Below are 26,026 nucleotides of genomic sequence, written 5' to 3'. Positions count from 1 at the left end.
TCCCGCGAGCCGGAGTCGAACCAGCGACCTAAGGATAGCTTTGAAGTTAACCACTACAGTCCTCCGCTCTACCAACTGAGCTATCACGGGAGATATACAATACTTGGTAAAGTTACGTGCAGTCCATCTATTACACTATGCCCGAGGAGTCGACAGGCTTTAGGTATGAGGTAGTTGGTTTTCAGCTTTCGTAAAATTGGACTGAGATCAAGAAAAGGCTGTTTCGAAGAGTGTGATACATATTTTTTCATTAATCAATTCTGATGTAATATCAAATAATGATACAAAACTAAAATGCTCACGTACTCGAATCAAAATAACAAAATTATATTTGATTCATAAAATAAGATTTTCACCCGAAATAGATTAAAAAAATAGTCCATTGGCTTTCTTTAAGGTTTTTGTCTTTCATGATTACATACATATTTTCAATCAGAAAGGAAATAAGTTCACTGTTATATATCTGTAGTATTTAATTGACATGATGTCGGATGTTGAACAAGGTTTAGGTCTTGGGTATCAGTTGCATCTATGAATAATTCTATCTGGGTTCCCGTAACAAAAGTACCTTTCCTTGCTTGCCTTTTAATTTCAAGCAATCAGTCACCAGCTTTTGTAAACGAGCTTGTTAAGTAAGTAAATGCGTCGGTGGTGTAACGGTCATCATGGTTGTCTTCCAAGATTCTATGTGTTGGTAAATGAGAAATAAAGAGGTCTAAAATATATGTATAAACGTATAGGATAGAGTTATTTGTGTTCTAGGTCTGATATGTAATTAAAAGTACTGGAAAAGTAAAGTTGTTCTGTAAATGTTTATGTACCTATCGATCTGAATATGTGTAATGAGCAGAACTGGGAAAGTAAAGTTAGTCCTATAAAAATTATGATGTGTTCTTGGTGTTTATGTACCTGTTGATCTTAATATGTAAATATGTGTACTGGGAAAGTAAAGTTAGTTATATAAATGTAGCCAGGTGATAGAATACATCATTTTAAATCATCGCGCGTAAAGCAAGTATGAAAGAATGTAGGTATGTGCACGTCGAGCACGGACTTCACGTCCTCTGTCCAGTCACCGCCAACTCCCACCAAGAGCCACCACACTCGCACAGCATCACTCAGACAGTCAACACGTAGGCTAACCTGTCAAATCTGAAGCGAGAGCACCAAAGCCGGCGTCCCTGGTAAGCTTAATTAATATAAGTCACATTAATATATTTTAATCTTCAAACTATAAATACATTCCTCATAATTTACCGCAGTGTGCAAGGTGTGTGAGTGAATGTGTATTTATAATTGTATTTTTAAATTTTAGGTCTTCTTCAGACAATTAAATCATTTTCCAACCAAAGAATAATTTAAGGTTATGGTCGCAACACTTTAAGGAAGAGCTTCTGTAATCACTTCTCTTTTGATGTCTAGATGGTGGTACTGTCTTAAGGTCAATACCAATTGTTTATCGTAAAATGGTGAAGGCTTGGTATGCCTTCCATACAATAAATGTAGCAACATGGATACATCTTCAGGTATGAATAACCATTGTTTTTCAACCCAAAACTTGTCAAGAATGGCAAACCTATTTTTAACCTGTCTTTTGCTGAGGCTTGGATAACTAAGATTAAACATTTAACACTTGAAGTTGTACCTAAAATCCTTTCTCCTATTGCTGAAGCTAAGATTGTAAAGAAAGGTGATCCCGATATATCCGTAGACACTGTTCTATCCGATTTTGATATTATTATAAGGTGTCTTCCCGGGGATTATGAGAAAGCTATTCTAACTAATGTGCACATTTATAAGAGAACAGTGTCCAAACAATTTATTATTTATAACGATGACAATGGAACCACTGTACAGCTCGATCCCATGACTACCTGGGATATCTATGCATGATTCATTCGCTATTGTTTGAAAAGTCTAAAATATCAGGATTATTGGTCAGAGATTTTTCAAATTGTTTATCTTCCACATGTGTTTTCTATTATATTGTGACACCATAGTGATCTGGACCCAATCTCAGATCTATTCAACATGGTAGCGTGTAGGCTGTCACAATATATATATATAGAGAGAGCTAAACCCAATAAATAATTAGATAATTAACGATTAAATTCTTCATCAGGATTTTATGTTCATTCCATCTGCATTCAGGACTAAGTGATGTTTCATCTCCGTAGTTTCCGAGTACTCCAACTGTTATACCTTTTAAATCACACTGATCATGACATTACTTTGACCTGGACTTGACCTTTTGTTGTCATCCAATTCAGTATAATCAGATAACTAAGTAATCACTTATGAAAAATGTTCCAATAGCATCAGACTATCCTGTGGTTATTTGAGCTAATCATGTTTCTAGATATGTAGCTCAGTTGTACAGAAAACCAGAAGATTGCAATAAAGTTCAATATTTAATTAGGCAATGAATCTCATATTTGAAAATAAGTTACATTAATAATTCTATCAGACTCACACAATCTTCCACACTAGTAGTTAATTTCTACAACTGCATATTCGAGTAAAATGGACAAAATTATTACTATTATATTAGCTTTCCTGGCATAAAATTAACACATTACTAGAAGGCCTAAGCTTACATTAAAATGGACAAAAACTTAACATACGCAAGTTAGGAAATTACACATCCATTCTAGGTCTGGTCTCTACACACTTCCAAAACATTTACATCCTTAGATAAAATAAGGGAAAAACTAACATTCATATATTCCAGACTTCTATCCCTTCTCACAAAAATAATAGACTTCTTACTTCTTAATAACAAAAATGCTCTTTCAGTTCGAACGTGTATTTATAAAGTTAAATTCAACTATTCTATCATCATGCTTAACTCTCAATATGTCTTTCTCACCACTAAGCCTAGTACAAAATAGATTTACATACCCCTGTCAAGCACTTGATAAGGTAACCACAGACCGGGAATTTAGAAATTACCCAGTGATAAAAATACCGCCCGTCCATCCCTATAAGAACGAGTAGTATGACTACGGCCCTAGTACGTTTACCATAACTACTATTGTAAAATATTAAATAATTACAAAAAAACTTCTCAAAAGACCCTTAATAATAACTTCCTATTATAATACCACCCCCGACATTTCACAGGACAAAAGACAGGCCGCATCGGGACTAGGAATTCATCAAGTTACCCGGCGGATAGTACAAACACAGCACACAGACAACACACACCTGTACTAACTGACAGTTACTGTCAAACTGAATCCGGTCGGAAAAGAGCAACAGACGCTCGTCGGTTTTCACGTGCTGATGTTCTACCGTCGGTTTATCCGTCGGAATCCCGAGATCTCATAACTACGATAAATATTAATACATTAATAACTACATTACTTATAATTCTATAATTCATACTTGCTAGACTTACAAAAGTTTTCCCGTAAACACAGTGAAAATACTGCAGTCATATTAATTCTATAAATAACTTCTACAAGTGTGCACAGTTAATACGTCACTTCCGGTCAAAACAAAGCATGGTACAGCAGAAATACTCCACAGGGTACTGATAATATTTCACCACTTTCCTTGATCACGATGGATAACAACTATCCAGAACATTTACACATCTCTAAGAAAGATTAAGGTATTAAATACATATGTCATTTATTGCAAAATTAATATTTAAAAGCGTAATATAAAGTGATACTGGGTCACATCATCATTCTGTCACAATATATATGCCATTTTTACCATCTGGTGATATTAATGATCATTATCAAGTTGTTAATAACTCAATATTTAGTATTGAGAAGATAAAAGAAAATTGGCAATGTCAACAATGACAATGAGAAAGAGACGTTGCAGCATCTGTTTATTGATTGTTCGGAACTTTCAGGTTTTTTGGTGTATGTTCAAACTTTCATCGGACGCTGATCAGAGTTACTTACTCGATATTTCTTTAGGAAAACTTATTCTTCTGAATTATACCAAAACCAAACTAATTCATTTTTCATCAACTTCTTTATATGGGTTGTACATTTCAGTATTTTTGAAAAGGCGTAATCTGGTGGGAAACCATATGTCCTAGATTAATCATAAGACTGTTATTATTGAAGCATGTCATAAGAATTTGTTTATATCAAAGTCTACTATCAGATGAAGAAGAAATATGCTCTTTTCAAGAAACATCTTGTTACTGACATCAACCTTTTGAAGCCAGTTGACTATTCTAACGGGTCAGAGGTCTTAGAATCTGATGTCTGATCAATATAATAACAGTGAATGCCTTTCAGTAGATTAAGTCTTAAAGTCACCAACTGTGAGATTAACTTTAGATATCTGTGAATTGTTAACATGGTAGTGTTGTAATAATTTAACAATTTAAGAGGTCTTCTTTGCTTGAAATAATGAATTCATTTTTCAAGAGAGAACAAAGAGAACTGATGTTCGATCCATACAGAAGGCTAGAAATATTTTTGAATGAGTTCCATTAGATTATATCCTTCGAGGCAATCCACTTCTTGATCTCACCAGTTGATATATTTTAGCTTTAAGCTTTTACAATAAATCCGAGTGTTTTAGAAATCGGAAAATTTTCGGTAGCTATGTGAAAATGACTGGATATTATTGAATATGTGTATATAACAAATAACAAATAAGAAAACAAAGGTTTAACAAAGGATGTTTGACTTCTATTCGATAAGGAAAAGGCATCCAGGGTCACAGCTGTTCACATACTGATAAGAAGTATTTATATCCACATTGTATGAGGTATTGTGTCAACCGCCTCCATAGCTCAGTGGTTAGAGCACTGGTCTTGTAAACCAGGGGTCGTGAGTTCGATCCTCACTGGAGGCTATATATATATTTTTGAATGTGTTCACTAAGATTATATATACTATGATGTAATCTACTTCTTGATCTCCAGTTAAGTCACAATCTTGTGATGTGATTTGGTTTGGATGGTTAGATGGATGGACGGGTAAATCAACTCCGTGGTTTTCTATCGTAAGTCATCCCTTTTCCGTGAGATTATTGAATGCCATTTTGCTTATCAACTTTTTTGAACATTTGTCAGGATCTGTTTACAACAATAATTATGTAAACTGAAATTTCTGAACACTTAATTTGAGCCATTTTTATAATGGACTCGGTAGGCGACGGCCGTACAAAGTCCTATAAAAAGGACTGTACGTATTTGGTCAATGTGCAGGACAACAAGTCTGTACTTCCAATGGAGCTTATTCGAGCCATTGAAGACATTTGTGATGTTGGCTCTCTATATGCTTGTGTTCCAAAGGGCGGTGACTCTTATGAAGTGACCATGAGTGGCTTGACCTCTGGGCAACACCTACTCAATGGTGTCGAGGTGAGGGGCCGAGTGTGTACGGTGTCAGAAGTGGTAAAGACTTATTTGGTTGTATCATTTCTACATATCCCTGCCTATATATCAGATGAGGAGATTGAGGGAAAACTGAGACAATTAGGTGTTACTATCCATTCCCCTATTAAACGTAGGTGTTATCCGGGTACGGACATAGCTGACGGGACTCGTATTGTCAAGGTCAAACTACCCCCCGGTTTGCCGTCTCTACCTTACACAGTACGCATTGACAACTCATATTATCGCGTTGTTCACAATGATCAGAGACGAATGTGTACGATGTGTCACTCAGTAGACCATGTATTCAAAGACTGTCCCCAGTTCACATGTTTTAAGTGCAATGAGCAGGGACACTATGCAAGAAACTGCACTACCCCTCCCTGTGGTAAGTGTGGTGCTGTACGAGCAAACTGTTTGTGTAGAGCGACGGTGTCTAAGATTGAGGTCGATAGTGAGAACGGTATGGACGCTAGTACAACTGATCAGTTATGCGACGCCTGTGGGCAATTCAGCTGTGAATGTAATGAGTTCACCTGTGAATGCGGACAGTTCATTTGTGTTTGTGACGGTAAGCTGATTAGACGAGATGATGATAATGATGATGACGGTGACCAAGAGGAGGACGTCGGGATGGAGGGTGATGTTGTGGAAAACGATGAGGACGGGGAGGTGGAGGTTCGCGACACCCAGGAGTCTGATTTTGGTACACAGGAAATGACGGATGATGTTGTGACGGGTGATGACGGTTGCGTTAAGAAAGTCTCCGGACATTCAGATCTGGTAGAAGGGTCAATCTTAGTCCATGATAGCTCTGCTATTAATTCTTTTGAAACAGGGAAGGGGGGGTTGCCGGACGTGGCAAGCCTCTCTTCCCCACAGATAGTCACTGAGACGCCGCTACACGGGGTGTTTTGGGAGAAGTCTGAGGGTTCTATGGAAGAGGACGGTTCTGACGTCGATGACTCATTCATTTCCGTTGGGAATAGAAAGAGAAAAACGGTGAAGGATTTTGTTAAATTTAGACGTCAGACCGATTCCTCCAAGAAGCCTAAACAACAACAATAGCGCTATTTGTATTTTTGAGTATTGTTTTTGGGATGTTTAGATTCTTGTCGTTTAATTGTAATGGGTTGAGTGATATTAGTAAATTACAGAAGGTTTTTTCCGATTTCCAAGAAAAGAATATTGATTTTATTTTCCTACAGGAAACTTTCTGGTCTGATAATTTCATTGGCCAGGTAAAGGACAAGTGGAATGGTGTTGTTCTATACTCCAATGGTGTCAATGGTCGCCAAGGTGTAGCTATTCTGCTAAGGAATAGTCTAAAAGATTGCGTTTCTTTTAGTACCGGTCGAAATGGTCGTTTTTTGCATGTGCAGCTGCAAGTTGATGATAAAGTAATTAATCTAATAAATATATATTCCCCTAATATTCTAAATGACAAAACCAACTTTTTTCACTCTGTATGTGATTATCTTGAGCAAGGTAGGTATGAAAACATTATAATGGCCGGTGATTTTAACACCACCTTAGCAAATATAGACAGGTCTGGTGCTACGCAACATTGTAATGACGCCGGGTTTAGAAGTTTGATTAAAATAATGGAAAATAATGATATTACTGACTTGTGGAGAAAAAGAAATAAAAATTGTTCTATTTTCTCGCGAAAACAAATACGAAATGGTAAATTATCGCAAAGCCGGATTGATTATTTTTTAGTATCTAAAGCGCTGACAGGATTTGTCCAGAACATTTTATATAATGATACGTCCTTCAGTGACCACAGTTTTGTGACTATGTTTTTAGATTTGGAAAATGTTGAGAGAGGTCCGGGTATATGGATAATAAATAATTCATTTTTGTCTGAAGATGATTATGTTTTAAAAATAAGAAATGTTATATCCAGTGCAAAGCAAGAAGAGTTAATGGAGCAGGATGTATTGGTGTGGTGGGACAACTTGAAATACCGTTTCAAGAGAATATCTCAAATATACGGTAAAAATCGTAAAAAAGTTGATAATGAAAATTTTTATAAAATCAAAAATAAGCTGACTGACCTATCCGCTAAGTTAGCCGGCTCCAATAACCCTGCACTTGTGCAAAAAATGCAAGAAATTAAGGCTGAATTAGAGGTGTTGGAAGAGGAGAAGTGTAAAGGGTCTATTCTACGATCAAAAGCCAAGTGGGCAATAGATGGTGATCGTAATACAGCTTACTTTCTACGTTTAGAAAAATATAGACAAAATTTTAATAATGTTAAATTACTTGCAAATGCCAACGGTGATTTGTTGCACCAAACCAGTGATTTACTGGATGAAATTTATCAATTTTACCACAAGTTGTATTCTTGTGTATCTGTTGACGATAACTATATTGAAAACTTTTTGAGCGATATTGATACCAAGATATCTCCAGGTGATAACAAGAATTTGGGGGCCGAAATTACTGACGAAGATGTGCTGTCTGCTTTAAAAGGTATGTCTAGTAACAAGAGTCCCGGGCAGGATGGTTTAAGTGTGGAATTTTATCGAAAATTCTTTCCAGAATTAAAAGATTGTTTTATGCGTGTAATTTCTGAAATACAAGAAAGGGGTGAACTTTCGCGATCTATGAAACTTGGTGTTATCAGTCTTATTTACAAAAAAAGAGGTGAGAAGTCAAATTTGAAAAATTGGAGGCCGATAAGCCTCCTTAATGTCGACTATAAAATTTTAGCTAGAGTAATGGCTGATAGATTGAAAGTGGTATTACCCTCTATTATCTCCCCTTACCAAAGCTGTTGTATTATGGGGCGAGATATTGCGGATAACATTAGTAATATTCGAGATGTTATTGACCTGGCTATGATGGAAAACTTAGAGTGTTATATTATGAAAATCGACCAAGAAAAAGCCTTTGATCGCGTCAGTCATTCCTATCTTTTCAAAGTCTTGGAAAAGTTTGGCTTCTGTGGTTTTTTTATTGACTGGATAAAAATCTTTTACAATAGTATTTATAGCAGTGTCAAATGTAATGGTCATCTAACAAAATATTTCCCTATTAAAAATTCAGTTAGGCAGGGTTGCCCTCTGTCAGCATTACTTTACGTCCTCGTGGCAGAACCACTTGGTCAGGCAATTTTAAAAAATGATAAAATTGTTGGAATTTCTATCCCTATGAGTAACATGTCTACAAAAATTTTTCAACATGCCGATGATTCCACATTGACCTTGTCAGACAAATCTTCGATAGACGAAGCTTTTACTGTTTTTGAAAATTATAGTCGGGCTTCCGGGGCTAAAATAAACAAAGATAAGTCCGAGTTATTGTGTATTGGTAGTGGACAAATGTCAGCTGCTGAATCTGACGCGGTACAAGTTAAATTACTACGGGACGCAATTTTAGTTTTAGGTGTGTATTTAGGTCCAAATCACCAGTGTTGTGATTCCCTAAATTGGGACCCTAAGATTGTTTCCATTAGAAATACTTTAAGATTGTGGTCTCAGAGAAAACTAACCATTCTGGGGCGAGCCACTGTTATATCTTCGCTAATGTTATCTAAATGCTGGTATACATTGGCTGTGACCTCCATCCCTGATTGTTACAAAATACAACTTAAAAATTTATGTTTAAACTTTCTCTGGGACGGAGGTGCCCATTTAGTAGGCTACAAAACCCTTATAGGATTGAAGTCTGAAGGAGGTTTACAGTATCCTGATATAGACCTGAAAATGAAGTCCTTCAGAATTAAATTCGTTTTTAGATTGTTCAATGATGTAACGACAATTTGGAAAGAAAGTTGTAAATATTTCCTCTCTAAGGTAGCCAATATGAATCTTGGGTTATCTATTTTTAATTGTACTTTTAAAGTAAACCAATTACATTGTCTTACCCCTTTTTACAAAGAAATGTTGTTGGCATGGTCCAGTATTTATTCACGTATTTCATTTCAAAACAGTGTCAGTCATACATTTTGTCAACCAATGTTTTGTAATCCTTTGATTCTAGACGAAAATGGTAAAACGGTGTACGAAAACGTTTTTGTAGATGCTGGTCTGATATACTTAAAAGATTTCACTTAAATCCATTCCATTGTGGAACTGGTCCAGGAAAATAATCCAGAAATCACAAGTCAAGTCATATCCAAAAAGTACTTAAGTCTTCTCAGAAAGTTACCATTGGAATTTTTAGGCACCGTTATAAACAATTGTTACACATCCACTGATCTGACACAACCCGTTATGTATCTGACTCTGAATGACTCGGGATCGTACACTGTTCCACGACATACACGGGACATTTACCGTGCTCTCGTGCGAATGCACTTCGTTGAACCGGCGGCGCGGTCGTTCTGGTCCAATAGTTTTCCTACCTGTGAGGTCGACAGTATTTATAGAATAGTACACGTGCCTTATTATCCGGCTGAGTGTGTCGAGCTCCATTTTAAAGTTGCACATAACGCTATTTTTACGAAAAAGAAATTGATGAAGTGTGGTATGTCAGATTCAGATACATGTCCGGTATGCCAGTCTCAGACGGAGGATCTTTTTCATTTATTTATTGGATGTCCAGAGTTATCTACCCTTAACGTCTTTTTAACCGATATGTTAGATAGTTTGTTTATTAGAGTGCCTTCGGAAATTGTGAATGTACTCAATTATGATTGGCTAGTTCTTTTAGGCTGTGGCAGAAATTCAAAAAATGTTAACTCGTACTTCATAAACTTTGTTTTGAGTGTGGCACGATTTTGTATTTACAAAAGAAGAAATATGGTCATGTTAAATGAAGGTAGTGTTCCAATATTGCGATTCTTTAAGTTTACAGTCAAAAAATTTATCAACTATGCTTTTAATCACTATCGAAAGAAAAACAATGTTTCACTTTTCCGAAAATACTTTATTTGTGATAACAATATTGTATCTGTGATTGACGATCGTGTCTCAGTTAATTTGTAAAACTTTCGTCTGTGATAGTTATGGTTACTTTGTTATGAAACATGTGATTTTTCTTTTTACCTTTTATCTATTTTTAATACATGATTATGAAATGATTACACTGTGAGGAATCTCAAGGGCCCCAACCCTTGAGACCCTATTGCTGGGATAATAAAATTTTTATTTTTACAAGAAAAAAAAGCATGGTTGCCTTCCAAGCAGTCGATCCGGGTTCGACTCCCGGCCGACGCACATTACTTTTGAAGAATTCGGGGTTTTTTCCTCTACTTAACATGCTATATTTATATTTATAAACATGTGTTTGGTCACAGTATTATATATACAAATCGGTTTTTTTTCTCAAAACGAATCTCCAGTTAAAACACAATCTTGTGATGGAAATCATCAATAACATAAAATAGACATGTACATTAAACAAGCACTTAAATATGGCCTTGGTGTTATAATAATAATCTATTGACACTTATATATGTATTGATGTGAACAAAAGCCGTGATAAATATACCCTTTGGAACATACACCTGTATTTATTTTCCATAGAAAAATTACAGACAGTTTTAAAAGCGAAAGGTTTTTTTCTTGGATTTTGTAGATACCTAACATCCTTTTTAGCAAAGGCATTTTCAACCAACTTGGCGGTTTATATCACATTACACTGTCTTCCTCGTTATCAGGTTTAGTGAAGTAACCTTTATCATCATCCTTGATAACATCTTGACACCTGGTCCCGGTTGTTCCAAAGCTGGTTAGAGATAACTAGTGGTTAGTGAAAATTTTAAAGCATGAATGAAACAAAATTGGGAACAATCTTTATACTTACCAGCTTTAGACTTGTTATGAGAGGTCAGGTTGATGTCTTTTGAATTAATATTTCCGTGGCAACAATTCTAAATTTTAACTAACCATTATTTACCTCTATTTGTGATGTTATTAAGCCTTTAATGAATACAAACTGCCAAAGAAGGAGGGTAAAAACCTGCAATATAATAATTAAGTTGATATGAAACCTGATCTGCTGTTGTTATGGTGTAAATAATATCTGGAATTTACCCAAATCATTATATTCCTACATATTTACCAAGCTGGTTAATCTCTATGACAACAACTACCTTTTAAACAATTTATATGTATGTATGTGCAAGTGCAATTATATATAGTATCAATAGCCTACTGGAAGTGTACATTATGTATATGGACAATTTCATGTAGAATTCCGTTCACATGGTTATCAGTATTCTGTCTATTACTACTGTAAATACGGTAAAAGAACAAAAAGTTTCTTCCATCAGCACATATGGATACTAAACGTATCAGGGGAATGTATAGTCTCGTGGAAATAACCCTTCACTCAGATCAAGCCGTCATGCGGTAGTTACTATTATTTGCGTATACATCCTAACGTATCAGTCGTAATCTTTGACTTAACTTGACAATCAGTAGGAAGAAGCACATATTAATACAGTTCAATCTGACACAATGTGCATAGACTGAGCCATTAGCTAACACCTTGGATTCTCTGATTTCAAGAGACACGAAAGTTCTCCACACTGACATGCGTTCAAAGAAACGACATTCAATAACGCATCACACTTAGGTGTAGAAAGCAAAGGGAAATAACACTTCCCTAATAAATCGCAACACGACCTTTGTGCTCCTCGGGCCAGGTGTAGTTTTCAAATCAATCAAAAATCTATCTGTCATATGACAGCACTTTCTACCAGTTTGATTATCATCAATGTTCACCTGGTTTTATTATCTTGGTACTTTTTCAGGATTCTCCATGTTAATCAATTTGTTTTTATATTTTCCCTGGTTTGCATGAATGTCAGTTTAGATATGATGATATTGACGTAATGTTGGTGTTTTCCTTGCTTTGATTATTGACCTTCTATATTACCAGCAAGGTCACGTCAAGCGGTAAGACACATCCCTGCTCTACTGTATCTAACCACTAAGTTGTAGTAAGAGGTGTTATTGGCTTGTTCTTTTGTACAACCTTTGGAGACTAGGAAGAAAGTGAGGAAACTAAAAAAAAAAAAAAAAAAATCGAAAGTGATCCAAAAAATGATGAGGTGCAATAGGCCCAATATCATACGAATTTTCCTAATTTTCATATTTCTGATAATCACTGGAATGTTGCGAACCATGTAACGACTCGATTGAAATAGAACATTGAATGTAACGCCCACGGGCCTCCTCTTCTTACAGCAATGTGCTGTTTACAGCTGACCAGTACATATTTGTGTACAAAACGAAAGCAACATCTCCCTCATAAATTATGTCCTAGATTTTCTTGAATAGATAGTAATAAAGGAGGGTAGGTAGGTAGAATTTAGTCTAAATTCAGTTATTTGTAAAACATGCCTGTGGTGATATGTAAACCAATAAAAATGTGTTCGATTTTTATGCCCTTATGCCCTATTGATGCTTTTTTGTAGCAACGGAATCCTGGAAATGCACAAACTTCAAAGCAGGTACATATCCAAGGAACTGTTTTAGCAATCCACCTTAAAAGTTAAAACCACGCACATCAATCCTTAAATATATCCGGCTTCGAATTCCGTTTTTGTGGTTGCTTTCACACTTCAACAACCAATCAGAAAACATATACATGTTTAATCAGTACACTAAGTCACGTACAGTCCCAGAGAAAAGCCCACACAGACATTTCACACTTGTGTTCAATCCTGCGCTGATATTAGAATATCTTTAAAGCATACTCTTTTTCGGAACATAAGTATCGACTTGATTTTTTCATAAAATCATTGCCCTGTTAAAAATCAAGTTTTTTCATCGTTGATGAGACTTTTTTGTCTCGTTCATTAAATCACGATTCTTCTCTCCACTCATTCGATCTAGGAAAACCCTAGAGATGTCGGTCGTCGGTCTCTATTACTTTCAAATAAGAAGCGCATATAAATTAAAACAGCGTACAATGTTGACAATTTAACAACAATAAAAAAAATGTAATCTATTGCAAAAACATATACATCGACTTAGTTTCTGTCCTGATCTATAAATTTCGCCGTAAACGAAATTTTGCAAATATGCGAAATTCCAACGAACCATACACCATGGAAACTGGTTGAACAAACCAATCACGTTTATCCTTGATTAAAACCAAGCCTCTCACTGATAAAAATATTTTCCCAATTTTAAATCATGCAATTACACGACAACTTCCTCCCTCATATTGTAATATATAAGAAACAAAATACATTCATCCGTGGCAGTGTTGGCGGGAAAGAGTTACAATAAAGGTGTAGATATTGGCGGGAACCGGTAGTGTACTGGAGACGAATTTTATTAATTACTGCTGCGATATTTGTGTCGATTATCTTAAAAATACAAGTCGAATAAAACATATGAACTACCTTTCAAAGTGTAGCATTATTTTGCTTGATATAATGTATTATTCTGATATGAAGCAGCGATACACACATATTTTGTATAGGAACAGCCCGGCTAGCTCAGTCGGTAGAGCACGAGACTCTTAATCTCGGGGTCGTGGGTTCGAGCCCCACGTTGGGCGTTTAAATTTTATGCTTGATAAACTGCTAACATAACGTAAGAACATTTTTCTTGATCTAGGTACGGTCATTGCGCTATACATTTTAAAGAGACTTCCGGTTTGGTTCCGGCTATGGACGGGCGTTTGTATCGTCTTCGGAGATAATCGTAAGACATCCTTATTCTGGTGGGCTAAATACCCCCAGAATTGCTGCTTTTTTTCGTATTTGTATCTGTGTATATATTTGTATGTATTAACAGGTGATTTAAGTTAAATATTGAGTTTTGAGCCATTTTATTGGAGATGGACTCCTCGGTGGACGGCCAAAAAGGCCGTACCAAATTTTATAAAAAAAGACTGTTCGTATTTAGTAAATGTAAAGGACAACAAAGTAGTCCAACCTATGGATTTGATACGTGCTGTAGAGGAACTGTGTGATATTGGTTCGCTATATGCCTGTGTCCCCAAGGGGGGTGACGCTTACGAGGTCACGATGAGTGGTATGGCCGCTGGGCAGTGTTTGTTAAACGGGTTGGAAGTGAGGGGCCGTTTATGTCAAGTCACGGAAGTGGTAAAATCCTACTTAGTTGTGTCCTTTCTTCACATACCTGCTTAAATTTCTGATGACGAAATTACGAGTAAGCTGAGCCAGCTGGGTGTTACCGTACACTCTCCTATAAAACGGAGGTGTTACCCGGGTACGGACATTGCGGATGGGACCCGTATTGTAAAGGTCAAACTACCCCCCGGTTTACCATCTCTACCATACACAGTCCGCATAGAGAACTCGTACTATAGAGTTGTACACGATGATCAGAAACGTATGTGTACACTGTGTCACTCGCTTGAACATTTGTATAAAAGCTGTCCTGAATTTGTTTGTTATAAATGTAAGGGCCAGGGGCATTACGCAAGAAACTGTACAACCCCACCCTGTGAACGTTGTGGAAATGTACGTGCGGACTGCCCGTGCGAGGTATCACCTATCGAAGGTAGTATGGAGAGCGATAACGGTACCGGTGTCTCCCACCTGTGTGACATCTGTGGGGAGTTCAACTGTTCGTGTGAGGGCAATATTAATGTTAAATGTGACACATGTGACCAGTTCATCTGTATCTGTTCTACGAAAAATGGGGATGGGAAAGAGGAGGTGATGGCTAATGAAGGTGTCGATGAGAGTGAGGATAGCGACGATGTGGAAGAGGGGTCTGGTGATGGTATCTGTGGTGAGGACGGACTTGACGCGATGCAGATTGAGGTGCGTGATGACGGGGTACTGGTTGAGGAGCGTGTGGAGGAACATGAGGACGGTGACGGTGAAGTGATGACATCAGAGGCGAAGGCGGATGTTGAGGGACAGAATGAGGGGATATCGAGGCAAAGTATTAATGACAGTGATGTTGATTGTGATATGAGTGATCAAGGGAAGGGGGGGTTGCCCTGTTTGGCAAGCCTCTCTTCCCGTCATACTATTACTGAGACACCTGTAATCGGGGTATTTTGGGATAATACCGGGTCTGATGACGAGGGGTGCTCTGATGTTGAACAGAGCCCCTTCATCACTGTTCATAACAAGAAAAAGAGAACGGCTCTAGAATTTACAAGAGTAAAACGGATGGCCGAAAAATCCTGTAAAAAGGCAAAACAGCAAACATAGGGTTTTTTGTTATTTTTCACGCTGTTCTTATGATTAGAATTATCTCCTTCAACTGTAATGGATTGAGGGAAGTGAATAAATTGCAGAAAGTTTTCTCATTTTTTGATGATAAACGCATTGATATTGCCATCTTACAAGAAACCTTTTGGAATGATGGTTTTATTGATTCCGTTAAAAATAAGTGGAATGGTGATGTTTATTTTTCTAACGGAGTAAATGGCCGGCAAGGCGTGGCAGTGTTAGTAAGAAATAGATTTAAAGATAATATCAGGTTTATATCTGGTCGGAATAGTTGCTTCTTACATGTTACATTTAGCATGGAGGATAAAGTTTTCAATTTAATTAATATATATGCGCCAAATATTCTCACAGACAGATTGGAATTTTTTTTTTCATCTCTAATTATCTTGAAAATGGATATGAAAATATTATAATGGCAGGTGACTTTAATACAACATTGTCCACTTTAGATAGATGTGGTGTGACACAGCATACTAATGATGCCTGTGTTAAGAAATTACTGCAGGTTATGGCAAAAAATTCTATCATCGATACTTGGAGAAACAGAAATAAGAACTGTTCCGTTTTCTCTAGAAAACAGGTTAGGAATGACATATTATCTCAGAGTAGAATCGACTATTTTCTAGTTTCTAAAATGTTTTCATGCTATATTCAAAAATTGTTTTACAGTGATACTTCGTTAAGCGATCATGGTTTTGTTACCTTAAATTTAGATCTGGAAAAGGTTGAAATGGGTCCTGGGGTGTGGGTCCTTAATAATGCCTATCTGTCTGAAGGTGAGTATGTGGCGAAAATTTAAAGTATTATTGAAAATGCCAAAAAAGAGGAATTATATGAGCAAAATGTCTTAGTTTGGTGGGATAACTTGAAATATAAAATCAAAAGAGTTTCACAGATTTATGGTTAAAATCGTCAAAAGTCATTGAATGAAAAATATTATAAAATACAGAATCAAATTAGTAATTTGTCTGCCAAAATTACAGGCTCTAATAACCCCATGCTCGTTCAAAAATTACAGGAACTTCGGGAGAATTTATGTAATTATGAGGAAGAAAGGTGTAAGGGTTCGATTTTACGAGCTAAGGCCAAGTGGGCTATTGAGAGTGACCGCAATACGGCTTATTTTTTGAGGCTTGAAAAGTACAGACAAGGTGTTAATGCAATTAAAAACTTAGAAAATGGCAATGGTTTAATGTTAAATGATACTAACGACTTGTTGAGTGTAATATACATGTTTTATAAAAACTTACATTCTTGTGTTGAGGTCGCTAAAATTGAAATTGATGGGATTTTGTCTAATATTAGTAAAACCGTGTCTTATAAAGACAACGAGAGTTTAGGTGCTGCTATATCAGAAAAAGATGTTCAATTAGCATTGAAAGGTATGTCGCATAATAAAAGTCCTGGACAGGACGACCTTACCGTTGAATTTTATTGTAAGTTTTACCCGGATTTAAAAGAGGTTTTTTTAAAATATTGTTCATAGGGTTCAAGAAAATGGTGAACTTTCAAGATCAATGAAGCTTGGTACTATTAGTCTTATTTACAAAAAGAGGGGTGAGAAGACTAACCTTTAGAACTGGAGACCTATAAGTTTACTTAATGTGGATTATAAGATTTTAGCAAGAATTATGTCCAATAGGTTAAAGAGTGTATTGCCTTCGATTATCTCCCCTTACCAAAGTTGTTGCATTATGGGGCGTGATATTGCGGACAACATCAGCAATGTACGCGATATTATTGATATGGTTGGGAGGGATGATCTAGAGGGCTATATAATGAAAATAGACCAAGAAAAAGCTTTTGATCGTGTTAGCCATACTTATCTTTTTAAAGTGCTAGAAAAATTTGGGTTTTGTGATTTTTTCATCAACTGGATAAAGATAGTTTACAATAACATATATAGTAGTGTTAAGTGTAACGGTTTTCTCACTAAGTATTTTCCAGTTAAAAATTCCGTAAGGCAAGATTGCCCTATATCTGCTTTATTATACGTTCTTGTGGCTGAGCAACTTGGTCAGGCGATTTTAAAAAATGACAGGATTGTGGGTATTCCGATTCCAATGTGTATGAAGTCCGCTAAGATTTTCCAACATGCGGATGATTCTACGTTGACATTGTCCGATAAGAAATTCATTGACGAGGCGTTTGGTGTATCTGAAAAATATGGTAGGTCATCTGGGGCCAAAATTAACAGAGAAAAGTCGGAAATATTATGTATTGGCTGTGGACAAATGTCAGCTGCTGAATCAGAAGCATTTAATATCAAAATGGTACAGGATGTCATTCTGGTATTGGGAGTGTATTTCGGTCCAAATTATCTACTATGTAACTCTCTAAATTGGGACTCGAAAATTGTTTCTATACGTAATATACTGAGGATGTGGTCACAGCGATGTTTAACTATCCAAGGTAGGGCCACGGTCATTTCATCCTTATTGTTATCTAAGTGTTGGTATACCTTAGCTGTGACAACTATTTCGGATGTATATAAGCTACAACTCAAAAATTTGTTTGAAATTTCTGTGGAAGAATGGCGCTAATTTAGTTGCATATGAAACTTTAATTGGTCTTAAGACTGATGGAGGATTACAATTTCCCGATATAGACCTAAAAATGAAGGCCTTCAGAATTAAGTTTATATTCAGGTTGTTTTATAGTGACGCCAATACGATATTGTGGAGAGAAACTTGTAAATATTTTCTATCTACAATAGCAAATATGAATCTTGGCATGACTGTATTTAACTGTAAGTTTACGGCAAAACAGCTTTCAAATATCCCACCATTTTATAGGGACATGTTACTGGCTTGGTCTGATGTTTTTCCTGCTGTTATTTTTGAAAGTAATGTACTAAATACGTACTGTCAGCCGTTATTCTGCAATCCACTGGTAGTAGACAAGAATGGTAAAATGCTTTGTGAAGAAATATTTATTGATACTGGTCTAGTACATCTAAAAGATTTTACTTACGAGGTCGTCGAGGGTTTCCTTCCGATCCGTTCAGTTACAGAATTAGTCCAAGAGAAAAATCCAGATATCACAAAAGAAGTTATTTCCACAAAATATTTGAATTTGATCAGACAACTGCCTGTCAACTTCCTCCGAACAGTACTTCAGAACTGTTACACGTGCACTGGTCTGACTGAACCCGTTATATCACTGAGGTTGAGTGGAACTGGGTCACGTACTGTCCCCCGTTATTCACGTGAGAATTATCGTGCACTGTTACGCATGTATTTCAGAAAACCGGCCGCGTTGTCGTTCTGGTCCAGTAGTTTCCCCACTCAACCGGTTGGTTCTATTTTTCGAGTCGTACACGCACCACACTATCCGAGCGATTGCATAGAAGTGCATTTCAAAGTTGCGCATAACGCTATTTTTACAAAAAAGAAACTATTGAAATGTGGTATGACGGATTCAGACCAGTGTCCGGTATGTTTAACTGAGTCTGAAGATATTTTTCATTTGTTTTTTAACTGTCCGGAACTGTCTGGCTTAAAGGAGTTTTTAGTTAATATGTTAGACAACCTGTTTGCTCATGCTGATGTGGAAAATAGTAATTCAATACAATTTGACAGACTTATCATGCTGGGGTTTTGTGAAAAATGGAAGAATGTGAATTTTTATTTTGTTAATTTTGTATTGAGTGTTGCAAGGTTTTGTATCTATAAAACGAGAAATATGGTGATGTTGAACGAAGGAAACGTTTCGATTTTACTCTTTTTCAAATTTACTGTAAGGAAATTCATTAATTATTCCTTCGCATATTATAACAATCCTCTGTTTCGCAAATACTTTGTACATTTTAATCAGTACGTTTCTGTAGATGAGGCAAATGTGTCTGTGAAAGTTCAACTGTGATATCTAAGGATAACGTTAAATTATACTTCTCTTTTACTTTTGATACTGTATGTGGTTAAATAGAGTGTGTATATTATATTGTTTTTAACTGCATTGTACAGAATCTCAGGGGCCCCAACCCCTGAGACCCTATGTATGGGATATTAAAATTATTTTTAAAGAATAAAAAAGCACGAGACTCTTAATCACGGGGTCGTGGGTTCGAGCCCCACGTTGGGCGTTTAAATTTTATGCTTGATAAACTGCTAACATAACGTAAGCAATTTTTTCTTGATCCAAGTACGGTCATTGCGCTATACATTTTATTCCATTCGCTAATCATCAGGTGCTCGTTAACTATTATTATGTAGCATGTTATTCATATCTCGTGTCTTTCTTTGAAAAGAAGAGGAACCAGTTAAGCGAGCGTCGAATTGCTTATCAATTTTCAGAGTTGTTTAGTAATAATGTTAAAAATATAACAATCCCTCGAGCCGGAGTCGAACCAGCGACCTAAGGATAGCTTTGAATTGAACCACTACAGTCCTCCGCTCTACCAACTGAGCTATCACGGGATATATCCAATACTTGGTAAAGCTACGTGCAGTCCATCTATTACACTATGCCCGTGGAGTCGACAGGCTTTAGGTATGAGGTAGTTGGTTTCAGCTTTCGTAAAATTGGACTGAGACCAAGAAAAGGCTGTTTCGAAGAGTGTGATACATATTTTTTCATTAATCAATTCTGATGTAATATCAAATAATACAAAACTAAAATGTTCACGTACATGAATCAAAATAACAAAATGATATTTGATTCATACAATAATATTTTCACCCGAAATAGATAAAAAAAAAAAAAAAAAAGAAAATAGCCCATTGGCTTTCTTTAAAGTTTTTGTCTTTCATGATTACATACATATTTTCAATCAGAAAGGAAATAAGTACACTGTTATATATCTGTAGTATTTAATTGACAGGATAAAGAATGTTGAACAAGGTGTAGATCTTGGGTATCAGTTGCATCTATGAATAATTCTATCTGGGTTCCCGTAAAAGGTACCTTTCCTTGCTTGCCTTTTAATTTCAAGCAATCAACCACCTGCTTTTGTAAACGAGCTTGTTAAGTAAGTAAATGCGTCGGCGGTGTAACGTTCATCATGGTTGCCTTCCAAGATTATATGTGTTGGTAAATGAGAAATAAAGAGATCAAAAATATATGTATAAACGTATAGGATAGAGCTATTTGTGTTCTAGGTCTGATATGTAATTAAAAGTACTGGGAAAGTAAAGTTAGTTCTGTAAAAAATATAATGTGTTCTAGGTGTTTATGTACCTGTCGATCTGAATATGTGTAATGAGCAGAACTGGGAAAGTAAAGTTAGTTCTATAAAAATTATGATGTGTTCTTGGTGTTTATGTACCTGTATATCTTAATATGTGTACTGGGAAAGTAAAGTTAGTTATATAAAAATAATTTAAGGTTATGGTCGCAACACTTCAAGGAATAGCTTCTGTAATCAATTCTCTTTTGATGTCTAGATGGTGGTACTGTCTTAAGGTCATTACCAATTGTTTATCGTAAAATGGTGAAGGCTTGGTATGCCTTCCATACAATAAAAGGCTTGGATAACTAAGATTAAACATTTAACACTTGAAGTTGTACCTAAGTTCCTTTCTCCTATTGCTGAAGCTAAGATTGTAAAGAAAGGTGATCCCGATATATCCGTAGACACTGTTCTATCCGATTTTGATATTATTATAAGGTGTCTTCCTGGGGATTATAAGAAAGCTATTCTAACTAATGTGCACATTTATAAGAGAACAGTGTCCAAACAATTTATTATTTATAACGATGACAATGGAACCACTGTACAGGTCGATCCTATGACTACCTGGGATATCTATGCATGAGTCATTAGCTATTGTTTAAAAAGTCTAAAAGATCAGGATTATTGGTCAGAGATTTTTCAAACTGTTTATCTTCCACATGTGTTTTCTATTATATATATGCCATTTTTACCGTCTGGTGATATTAATGATCATTATCAAGTTGTTAATAACTCAATATTTAGTATTGAGAAGATAAAAGAAAATTGGCAATGTCAACAATGACATATGCCTTGTTTGCAATTCAGAGAAAGAGACGTTGCAGCATCTGTTTATTGATTGATCGGAACTTTCCGGTTTTTTGGTGTATGTTCAAACTTTCATCGGACGCTGATCAGAGTTACTTACTCGATATTTCTTTAGGAAAACTTATTCTTCTGAATTATACCAAAAACAAGCTAATTCATTTTTCATCAACTTCTTTATATGGGTTGTACATTATAGTATTTTTGAAAAGGCGTAATCTGGTGGGAAACCATATGTCCTAGATTAATCATAAGACTGTTATTATTGAAGCATGTCATAAGAATTTGATTATATCAAAGTCTACTATCAGATGAAGAAGAAATATGCTCTTTTCAAGAAACATCTTGTTACTGACATCAACCTTTTGAAGCCAGTTGACTATTCTAACGGGTCAGAGGTCTTAGAATCTGATGTCTAATCAATATAAAAACAGTGAATGCCTTTCAGTAGATTAAGTCTTAAAGTCACCAACTGTGAGATTAACTTTAGATATCTGTGAATTGTTAACATGGTAGTGTTGTAAAAATTTAACAATTTAAGAGGTCTTCTTTGCTTGAAATAATGAATTCATTTTTTTTGAATGAGTTCCATTAGATTATATCCTTCGAGGCAATCCACTTCTTGATCTCACCAGTTGATCTATTTTAGCTTTAAGCTTTTACAATAAATCCGAGTGTTTTAGAAATCGGAAAATGTTCGGTAGCAATGTGAAAATGACAGGATATTATTGAATATGTGTATATAACAAATAAGAAAACAAAGGTTTAACAAAGGATGTTTGACTTCTATTCAATAAGGAAAAGGCATCCAGGGTCACAGCTGTTAACATACTGATTAAAAGTATTTATATCCACATTGTATGAGGTATTGTATCAACCGCCTCCATAGCTCAGTGGTTAGAGCACTGGTCTTGTAAACCAGGGGTCGTGAGTTCGATCCTCACTGGAGGCTCTATATATATTTTTAAATGTGTTCACTAAGATTATATACTATGATGTAATCTACTTCACGATCTCCAGTTAAGTCACAATCTTGTGATCAATAACAAGCAAAACAGTTCTCGAGTCTTAAACTCTATATACATTTCGATTACCTGTCCCTCTGTCAAATTTCTGTCTGCTTCAAATTTGCTTCCTCAGCGATACCTTACATCCTTTTTAGTTTTTTCAACCAACTTAACGGTTTATATCACATTACACTGTCTTCCTCGTTATCAGGTTTAGTGAAGTAACCATTATCATCATCCTTGATATCATCTTGACACCTGGCCCCGGTTGTTCCAAAGCTGGTTAGAGATAACTAGTGGTTAGTGAAAATTTTAAAGCATGAATGAAACAAAATTGGGAACAATCTTTATACTTACCAGCTTTAGACTTGTTATGAGAGGTCAGGTTGATGTCTTTTGAATTAATATTTCCGTGGCAACAATTTAAAATTTTAACTAACCATTATTTACCTCTATCTAGCTGTGATGTTATTAAGCCTTTAATGAATACAAACTGCCAAAGAAGGAGGGTAAAAACCTGCAATATAATAATTAAGTTGATATGAAACCTGATCTGCTGTTGTTATGGTGTAAATAATATCTGGAATTTACCCGAATCATTCTATTCCTACATATTTACCAAGCTGGTTAATCTCCATGACAACAACTACCTTTTAAACAATTTATATGTATGTGCAAGTGCAATTATATATAGTATCAATAGCCTACTGGAAGTGTACATTATGTATATGGACAATTTCATGTAGAATTCCGTTCACACGGTTATCAGTATTCTGTCTATTACTACTGTAAATACGGTAAAAGAACAAAAAGTTTCTTCCATCAGCACATATGGATACTAAACGTATCAGGGGAATGTATAGTCTCGTGGAAATAACCCTTCACTCAGATCAAGCCGTCATGCGGTAGTTACTATTATTTGCGTATACATCCTAACGTATCAGTCGTAATCACTGACTTAACTTGACAATCAGAAGGAAGAAGCACATATTTATACAGTTCAATCTGACACAATGTGCATAGACTGAGCCATTAGCTAACACCTTGGATTCTCTGATTTCAAGAGACACGAAAGTTCTCCACACTGACATGCGTTCAAAGAAACGACATTCAATAACGCATCACACTTAGGTGTAGAAAGCAAAGGGAAATAACACTTCCCTCATAAATCGCAACACGACCTTTGTGCTCCTCGAGCCAGGTGTAGTTTTCAAATCAATCAAAAATCTATCTGTCATATGACAGCACTTTCTACCAGTTTGATTATCATCATCAATGTTCACCTGGTTTTATTCTCTTGGTACTTTTTCAGGATTCTCCATGTTAATCTTTGTTTTTATATTTTCACTAGTTTGCATGAATGTCAGTTTAGATATGATGATATTGACGTAATGTTGGCGTTTTCATGGTGTTGTTTTCATCCTGACTACAAATTGAGATATCTACTCTTTGTATCAATGCTTGTTCTTCAAGTTGTTGCTCCAAACTCTGACCTCTCCTTGCTTTGATTATTGACCTTCTATATTACCAGCAAGGTCACGTCAAGCGGTAAGACACATCCCTGCTCTACTCTATCTAACCACTAAGTTGTAGTAAGAGGTGTTATTGACTTGTTCTTTTGTACAACCTTCGAAGACTAGGAAGCAAGTGAGGAAACTCAAAAAAGAAAAAAAATCGAAAGTGATCCAAAAAATGATGATGAGGTGCATTAGCCCCATTATCAAACGAATTTTCGTAATTTTCATATTTATGATAGTCACTCGAATGTTGCGAACCATGTCGCTACTCGATTGAATTAAAACGTTGAATGCAACGCCCACGGCCCTCCTCTTCTTACAGCAATGGAATTTTGGAAATGCACAAACTTCAAAACAGGTACATATCAACGGAACTGTTTAGCAATCCACCTTAAAAAGTAAAACCACGCACATCAATCCTTAAATATATCCGGCTTCAAATTCCGTCCTTGTGGTTGCTTTCACACGTCAACAACCAATCAGAAAACATATACATGTACATATGATATTAGCACACTGAGTCACGTACAGTCTCAGAGAAAACCCAGCCTCCGTTTTTCAAGGGCTTGGAACCTTCTTGTGTCTCCATTTTGTCACATTGTCCTTGAAAGTGTACATACGAGACAAAATAGACACAAGGCAGCATTAAAATTTGTTTTTGTTGTATTAAATTGTCCGAAACACATCTTTTAGTCAGTCTGCAATTACAGTTGTTGGTATTGAAATTTGTAATCCATTTTTTCTTCTTTAGCTGCCTCTCTCCATCCATTTTTGACTTCACTTCTGCCCTCTATTCTTCAAATGGAAACATTTCAGTTTCTTCACAATAAATTTTAAACATATATGTGTGTGGTTGAATTTTTCCTGTTGCCACCACATTTATTGCATTTAACAAAGTCAGGAGTTTTATAATTTCTGGGCCGAATTGTTGATGATGAATTTGGTGTTGGAGGTCTTAAAATGATGTAAAGATTATCCTGAGCCAACTAACAGGATTTAAATCAACAAGAAATACCATACTATGACGATTCAATGCCTAAGTACCGACATTGGTTCTACTTACCATTGTTGAAGAGATTTTTTGTTCAACAGAGGCAGTTGTATGTCTGTCCTCTCCATGGCTGGCTGTGATTTTGCAATAACCTCCTGGATATTGTGATACGCCCTTAGGACAAGACGCCACCTGGTCCATACATGGACCTCACACCTCTGGTCTCCAGGAAAAATCTGCAACAGACGCTCAAAAGTTGCCTCGGTGTACCTGTTGCAGTTGGGCCACTGTGCTGGACCTTTGTTGGGTCCTAGGAGAACTCTGAAATAGAGAAACTGATAAAATCTGTATACATGTAATAAAAAAACTTACTTTTGGATAAACTAGATATAATTTCTGAAGTTCCAAAATTGTTTGCTTCCAGAAAAAGTAAGTGTTATGTAACTGGTAATAATATTGAATCTTTTTAATGAAAGTGTATGTCAGGAAATAACATGGCAATAACATTCACAAAATCTTAATCGCTTGATTCTAATATAAGCAAACAACACCAACAGATTTCTATCAAAATTCTTAGCATACTCTGTTGAACTCAACAGGATACATGTTAGACCAAAATTGAAAATAGAAAAGTGTTTACTCTTATTTTGCAGGAATGTGTTTCAAAATGTTACAAATGAATGTATCAACAAGTAAAGTTGGACCAGTCATTCAGGTAGTTTTAGGTATGGGAGGTCTCACAGCTAATCAGTTGCCAAAAAGGACTACTGTTAATGAAATGAATAATCAGAGACTTATAATTTCTCAAGAGTTTTCTGAAAAGATAAATACATGCTTAATGGGGGATGAAATATGTTAAGAAAACTCAATGAATCCACGCCTCGGACAGTGATGGAAGGTTATGGATGCTTGGACTATGACAAATCACAACAAAAAGCAGTCAGAACATTATGTCAGTTTTCCATGATATTCTAGATGACCTAGATCGTGTCAGCGAGGATGCTACAAATGAAAAGTCAAAGATGATTCTTTTAAATATTGTGTCAACAACGTCG

At 36.0% G+C, this 26,026-nt stretch overlaps 5 non-coding genes across 5 annotated transcripts; 3 read left to right on the top strand and 2 right to left on the bottom strand.

Moving 5' to 3' along the window:
• On the bottom strand, positions 1-90 carry Trnay-gua (transfer RNA tyrosine (anticodon GUA)). Its single transcript is given in 2 exon segments — positions 1-36; positions 54-90. It is a non-coding gene; the product is annotated as a tRNA-Tyr (tRNA).
• A 4,667-nt stretch (positions 91-4,757) lies between these two features.
• Trnat-ugu (transfer RNA threonine (anticodon UGU)) lies at positions 4,758-4,830 on the top strand. The gene has a single exon. It is a non-coding gene; the product is annotated as a tRNA-Thr (tRNA).
• Positions 4,831-13,749: 8,919 nt separating this feature from the next.
• On the top strand, positions 13,750-13,822 carry Trnak-cuu (transfer RNA lysine (anticodon CUU)). The gene has a single exon. It is a non-coding gene; the product is annotated as a tRNA-Lys (tRNA).
• A 5,985-nt stretch (positions 13,823-19,807) lies between these two features.
• Positions 19,808-19,897, bottom strand: Trnay-gua (transfer RNA tyrosine (anticodon GUA)). The gene is given in 2 exon segments: positions 19,808-19,843; positions 19,861-19,897. It is a non-coding gene; the product is annotated as a tRNA-Tyr (tRNA).
• Positions 19,898-22,335: 2,438 nt separating this feature from the next.
• On the top strand, positions 22,336-22,408 carry Trnat-ugu (transfer RNA threonine (anticodon UGU)). The gene has a single exon. It is a non-coding gene; the product is annotated as a tRNA-Thr (tRNA).
• The last annotated feature ends 3,618 nt before the right edge of the window (positions 22,409-26,026 follow it).

The sequence above is a fragment of the Ylistrum balloti genome, unplaced genomic scaffold, assembly GCF_031769215.1.
Source record: "Ylistrum balloti isolate Yb309-2 unplaced genomic scaffold, AGI_CSIRO_Ybal_v1 Utg370678, whole genome shotgun sequence".
Classification (NCBI taxonomy): domain Eukaryota; kingdom Metazoa; phylum Mollusca; class Bivalvia; order Pectinida; family Pectinidae; genus Ylistrum; species Ylistrum balloti.
This window is presented reverse-complemented; position numbering and strand designations above follow the sequence as displayed.